This window comes from Alexandromys fortis, unplaced genomic scaffold (assembly GCF_014885135.2).
Source record: "Alexandromys fortis isolate MF-2015 unplaced genomic scaffold, M_Fortis_MF-2015_v1.1 scaffold_540, whole genome shotgun sequence".
Lineage (NCBI taxonomy): Eukaryota > Metazoa > Chordata > Mammalia > Rodentia > Cricetidae > Alexandromys > Alexandromys fortis.
Window position 1 is genome coordinate 46,192 of NW_026068414.1, and position 6,597 is coordinate 52,788.

At 50.3% G+C, this 6,597-nt stretch overlaps 2 non-coding genes across 2 annotated transcripts; both read left to right on the forward strand.

Annotated features, from left to right (window-relative positions):
- Positions 1–553: 553 nt before the first annotated feature.
- Trnan-guu (transfer RNA asparagine (anticodon GUU)) lies at positions 554–627 on the forward strand. Its single transcript has one exon. It is a non-coding gene; the product is annotated as a tRNA-Asn (tRNA).
- Positions 628–5,975: 5,348 nt separating this feature from the next.
- LOC126495640 (U1 spliceosomal RNA) lies at positions 5,976–6,139 on the forward strand. Its single transcript, XR_007590204.1, has one exon. It is a non-coding gene; the product is annotated as a U1 spliceosomal RNA (small nuclear RNA).
- Positions 6,140–6,597: the final 458 nt, after the last annotated feature.

Here is a 6,597-nt window from a genome sequence, read left to right on the forward strand (position 1 = left end):
ACACACACACACACACACACACACTCCTCATCCTAGTGGAATATCGTCTTCCCAACACGCTCCAGTCGCTTAATAGTCACCATTCTCTCGGATATGCCTTGGGGCTCCACCGGGCTCCGGATCTTCTGATCCCCGCGGTGCGTAGCCACACGTGCACCCCCAACCAACCCTCGCCTCGCCGGTCCCTCTCCACTCCGCGTCAAGTTCGTCCACCTCTCCAGTCCGGACTTTCTGAGCACGGGCACCACACTCGCCGCCTTTCCCACGCAGGCCCCGCCGAGGTTCCAGCACACACCAGCCCCTCTCGCGTCCGTGCTCGGGGTCTGCAAAGGACCGGACCCTAAAGCACACTTGGGCTCCTTCCCCGACCCCCGGGTAGCGGCGGGGTCATAACGTACGCGCGAGGTCGGGAAGCGGGGCGTCCGGGCGTCCGGCCTGTTGGCTTTGAGTCTTCCAGCTCCGGATGCTCGGCTGCGGGCGGGCGGGCTTCCCAGGTGTGGCCGCTGCAGAGACGCCGGACTCACTAAGGAGATAGGGCATTCACTTGTGCATCGTCTCTGTGGCGCAATCGGTTAGCGCGTTCGGCTGTTAACCGAAAGGTTGGTGGTTCGAGCCCACCCAGGGACGATGGCCCTCGGGCTTTTAACGGTCTAAATACACAGGTCAGTCGCTCGTGTGCGAGCATAGTGTTAGTTTGAAAGTGCACGCTTCTACTGCTTTCTCAGCAAGCCTCCGGAAATCCCTAACTAAAGTGCCTGCCGGCTGTTTTTTACGGCCTGGCCCGCTGGCAGGGAAAACAAGAAAGCTAATTTTTATTTTGGGCGGGAAGGGTGACACCTGTGGACAACCCCCACCTGCTCTCTTTAGTTGACTTGAGGATGGGTAGAATGGGAACCCTTTCTTAATAAAGAAAAATTATGGAAAACAAGTCACCAAAGCACAGGAAACGGACCAGATTTTAATAAAACAGGTAAAGTACACCACCGGCTAAAGATTTGCATACGACAAGGGCGATCTCAACGTAATTCCTAATCACAAACCTTAGAACCGATTTCAAAAACCATGTGGTGTGGAAACACCAAAATAAACCACAGAAACGGGCAGGCCCGGCGGTGTTTGGGTAAAGGAATCCGGGAACTGGCGGTGATGGTTTTGGCCTCTGTAGGCGGGCAGCGTCTAGGAAGGCTTTGGACCGCTGGTTTGCTCCCCAGCTCTTCTGGAGGACCCCAGGACAGTTCGCCCCCTACCCAGGTGTCCCAGTCACCGTGGAGAGGAGGGCGATGGAGGGCTATCGGGTGCTTGGGGAAAATAGTACACTTGCAAGAGTGGCATCGACCCACCGACTTCACCGTTAGCGACGGCCCTCACCACCCAACTGAGACACAGACGCGTTCACTCGCGCGGGCGCCGCTCCCAAGCTCCCAACCCAGCTGCGTTGGAGAAATCACTTCTGCAGGACAGGCCGGTCCGAAGTCTCGAAAACCAGCTCAGGCTGGCCTGCTCCCAGCGCTGACCTGTGCCCAAGCGAGGCGGACTACTCCGCCCCCGCACCGATGCCAGAAGGGAACAGATGCACATCTGGACTGAGCCACGGTCTTATAGTACTCTGTGTTGTGGCTGCAGCAATCTGGGTTCGAATCCGAGTCATGGCACTATTGTCTCTCTTGCCCATCCCAGCATACTGCTGTCTTACCCCCTGCACCCCACGCCAAGCTAATTTAATGTCTTGCCACAGACTCCAGTCTCCCTTGTTCAAGCCCAGCTGACCGAGGAACTCAGACATTATTATTACGGTTTGCTGCTTGCAGTCTTCTCTGTCAATCAAGCCGTCTCAGGTGAACTCACAAAATCGCCTTCACTGTCAATCACCATAAGACCCAGGGCATAGTAAACACCATCTTTGAGCAAATGAAAGACCTCTGGATCTGGGAGACTCTCACTCAAGTCTGGGATAACATGACCCCCCCCCCCCAGGAACTCAAGAGAGACCGTGAAACAAGAAAATGAACACACCAATTGAAGGTCGTGGGCTACATTCTTAGGTAAACATTCTGATGCTAGAACAAGACAAAATAAGGCTCAGCTCACACCCTAGACCAAAATATTTTGTAGGCAAACCACTCCCTGGGTGGAATCCAGTGCTATCTCCTTAAGGGAGTAGGACCTTAGTCAGATCCTTAGACTTTGGTTTGGGATAGAAACACAGCTATTTCTCTATCCTGAAATACAAGGGCTGCATATTAGCCACACCTGCGGACAATAACCTTGAGAGAGCAGAACTCTAGGCTCTAAATCTAGAAGGGATCTTTATCTGAGGTAGAATCAGACGAAAACCTTGAAGGAATAGAGCTAAGTTCCAACTCTCTGACCTTTGCTCAAGGTGAAAATACGCTCACCTTTTCGGGCCCCAGAGTCTATTGGAGTCTGTCTCTCCTTAGCGCTCAATAATAAACACACCTGTGGTGAGGATCAAACCAGCCAATCACGAAAACTGTCCCTTCAGCAGTGGCCGGGATGCAGCACAGGGCCCTGACTTGTGGAGGGGAAGCGCTCCTACTTCGATCCCACACTGCAGAATCAGGACGTCACAAAAACTGACCATGTTTAAGTTACATGCTCAGTACACGACACACAGCCTCCACGGGCACACATGCACACGACACACAGCCTCCACGGGCACACATGTACACGACACACAGCCTCCACGGGCACACATGTACACGACACACAGCCTCCACGGACACACATGCACATGACACACAGCCTCCACAGAGACACATGCACATGACACACACAGCAAAATTCTAATTGGTTTTAATAAATAAAAACCCAAGTCAGCTATGGAAGTAAATGCTGAAAGATCAAAGAAGCAGAGCAGCCAGCCCCTGGTTCTTACCTCTAACAAACCCTCTGACTGAATGGGCGATCCTGTCTCTCCCAAGTACTGAAGTTAGTAACCTTTCCACCTGATTGTGTGAATTACCAAATCTTTGTTTGGGGAATAAAGAGAAAGTTACATTAGAGACAAAAATCACATAACTAGGTTGTTGTTTTGTTTACAGAGGACTTGTTCTGGCTTTAGAGACAGCATCTCACTTTGTAGCCCTGGCTAGCGTGGAGCTCACTCTACAGACCAGGCTGGCCTCGAAATCACACAAATATACTTGTCTCTGCTTCTGAGCGCTGGGATTAAGGCCGGGCACACCCTGTGGGCTATGTGATTTTTGTTTTGTGTGTACAAGTGTTTTGCCTGAGGTGTGTAGCATACCGATTATATGCCAAGTGCCTGCAGAGGCCAGAAGAGGGCTCTGGATTTCTTGGAACTGGAGTCGTGGCCTTTTGCAGGACAGCATGTGGATAAATAAAGCTGGGTCCCTGCAGACAGCAACTGTTCCTAACAGCTGAGCCACGTCTCTAGCTCCCAATACAGTAGTTTTAAATTTTCTTTTAATAAAATTGCTTTTTTTAATGTAGCAAATATTAATAGCATGGATAGCAATGAGAGGTGAGACCTGTCAAATATCAAGACTTGTATGTTTGTGGGCTTAACTAAATATAACTCCCCTTTCTCCCCCCTCACTATATAACTGTCCACAATCTTAACACTAACCAATAAAATCCTAATAAACTATTCCAACGCTATAGAATCATTACCACAAGCTTCTTAATGTGTCTGAAATTTATCTCTTTTTAAAAATGCAAACATTCCCAAGAACTCCAGAGAGCCAAATTGGACCCAAATGAACAGACCAGACTCGCCCAGAATAAGTATCATTTCCTTCCTTGATCTTGGGACTCCTGGGAAACTCCCTCCTCTATCTTGGGGACTCTGGGGACCCCCTTCCATCTTGGAACCTTCCTCCCCTGATCACCCGGATCTCAGATTTTATCCCCAGGATCTAAACGTAATCTTCTGCATTGCCAGCATCTTGTCAGGATCAAGCTGCCAGCCAGCCAGTTCCACACAGCCTGGAAAACACTGAAGTAACCAGCTACCCCCAGGATGTGGCCAAGCACCTCAACTTCCCAATGCACACAAACCAACAGGAAGCAGTCTTGAGAGACGCGACGCCTCATTCCCACCCATCTGCTACCCTTAACCCCCGAATCTTTATAATAAACAAAAGGATGAAATGTTAGCATTTCCGCCACTTAGCGTTATGGCAAATGTCGAGCCACCCCAAGAGTAGGCACTTCCGGGATCCACGGCCACGCATGCATCATCAAACATTCTGGCAACTTACATAGCCACCCAGGACCCTCAAGCCCTGTGTGATCTTCATCTGCTCCTGTCAAAGCTACAGCAACAAACGCCATGACCCTATGCGCACGCGCCAGGCAGTGTCTAACCACTGGACTCGCCCACTCCACGTTTTCTTCTCAGCATCAGCTCTCCCAAGGCCTGCGCGCACGTCTCTCTCTCTCTCTCTCTCTCTCTCTCTCTCTCTCTCTCTCTCTCTCTCTAATAAACTCTTTTTTAATTAAATATTTATTATTATGTATACAATATTCTGTCTGTATGTATGTCTGCAGGCCAGAAGAGGGCGCCAGACCTCATTACAGATGGCTGTGAGCCACCATGTGGCCGCCGGGAATCGAACTCAGGACCCCCGGAAGAGCAGGCAATGCCATCTCTCCAGCCCCTCTAATAAACTCTTAAAGTGGATTCACTTGTATGTCTTGTGATCCGTTCTTGCGGCCGGTAATTTTACCTTTGTGATGTGTATGTTCATCATTGGATGAGTATTTCAGCTGAATCATTTTATCCTTCTTTGCACCTGAAGCTACAAATAAATTCTTGTTCCAAAAACATTGTAGAAGAGAAAGTGCATGTATGACGTCATGATAAACGGTATGATCATCTGTAATCCTTAAATTGCTGTATTATGTCTGCACGTGGGCTAAAGAGGTTTTAAGGAGGTCAGACAGGGTGGCACCAAGCTCTTATTGCCATCACTATGTAGACAGACCCTGTCTGGAGTGGTGGTGGTGGCTTGAGGGGGAATGCAGAGAGTCAGAGAAGGACAGAAAGGGAGAGGTTTTAAAGAGACAGAGAGATGACTTATAGGCAAGGGTGAGGACACCTGCCATCAGGCCTGACCATCCAAGAGCTTGATCCACGGAGCAAGCACGGCAGGAAGAGATCCGACTGCCACAACTGTCCGCTGGCCTCCACTTTGCGAGTCATGGCTCTCACACACCTGCCCCTCCCCCACATACACAACACAGAAAAGGGAGTACTTTTTTATTTTATGTATGTGTGTTTGTGCCTGATTGTACATGTGTGCACGACACACGTGCAGGAGGCCGAGAGAGGGCAGAGTGGATCCCCTGGACCAGGAACACACAGACTCGGGTCACCCCGAATACCATGTCCCGACTTAGTGTCAGTCTCATGGTGTTTCTGTAGAAGGAACAGAGAAATCCATACATCAAGAGCCTTGTAAAATGCAGTGGTGGAGACATGAGGCAGGCAGGTTCCAGCGAAGCTGGCTCTCTTGCTGCCTGGCTTCTCTGACTTCGTGTTGATTGAAGATAGGGGTCTGCCTGTACACAAACCAGCGACAGGGCTGTTAGTACACGGAGGTGAGCAGCCATCGACTATTTGGGAATTGGAGATAATTCAAGATGATTTGTCTCTGATCCTGCAACACTCCATCCAGCTCTCCGCAAGCAAAAAAATTCACTAAGCAAACGGGAAAAGAAGAGGATGGGTGTGATGTCACCCGCGGGTGCCGGTTGGAGGCGTGGTCTATGTAGATGAGGGGCGCGCAGGGGCTGTCCTGTCCGCAAACTCTGCGGGAACACGCTGGATTTCCAGCGCGGCTTGGAAGGGTGCGCTGGTCCGTGGAGAGCATCGAGTAGAAGGAATGGGGTGCTCGTCCAATAAGGTCCTGAAGTATGCGCGGCGAAGTGACCGTGTGTTCAGAGTGCAGGGCCGGTGGGGCTGAGTCTGGGCTGCAGGACAGCAAAGCATACTTACCTGGCAGGGGAGATACCATGATCACGTAGGTGGTTTTCCCAGGGCGAGGCTCATCCATTGCACTTGGGGTGTGTTGACCCCTGCGATTTCCCCAAACGCGGGAGACTCGACTGCATAATTTCTGTCAGTGGGGGACTGCGTTCGCGCTCTCCCCTGATACCTTTTGTCTAAGAAAAGACTTTTTTTCTCTTCCTACATCTGTTTTTTCTCTTGATCTCTTTTTATTCTCCTCTATGCTTATAAATATGCGGCCGAAATTGCCAAGTTAACTTAAGCTCTTAACCTTAGAAGTGACATCTTTAAGAAGTTGGTCCTCAGTAACTTTTTGTCTTAAAGTCCAGGAGCACTTGTCTTAAACTTTGCTTTGAGACTTTTGCTTTGAGACCTTAATGCTTTTCTGCTCTTAACCTGCACCAGACCTGCGCTCGGGACCAGCACACCCCTAGCTGAAAGACAGAAATCGTTGCTAGGAATTCATTCTTCTGATTAATTCAAAACAAAACACCCCTCCCCTCATAACATAAATTGCCTTCAAACTGCATCAGCTCAGTCCAAACGCACCGATCTCTCTGACGGGTCCTAGGGCTCCACCTGGCTTCTCCGCCGGTCTCCGC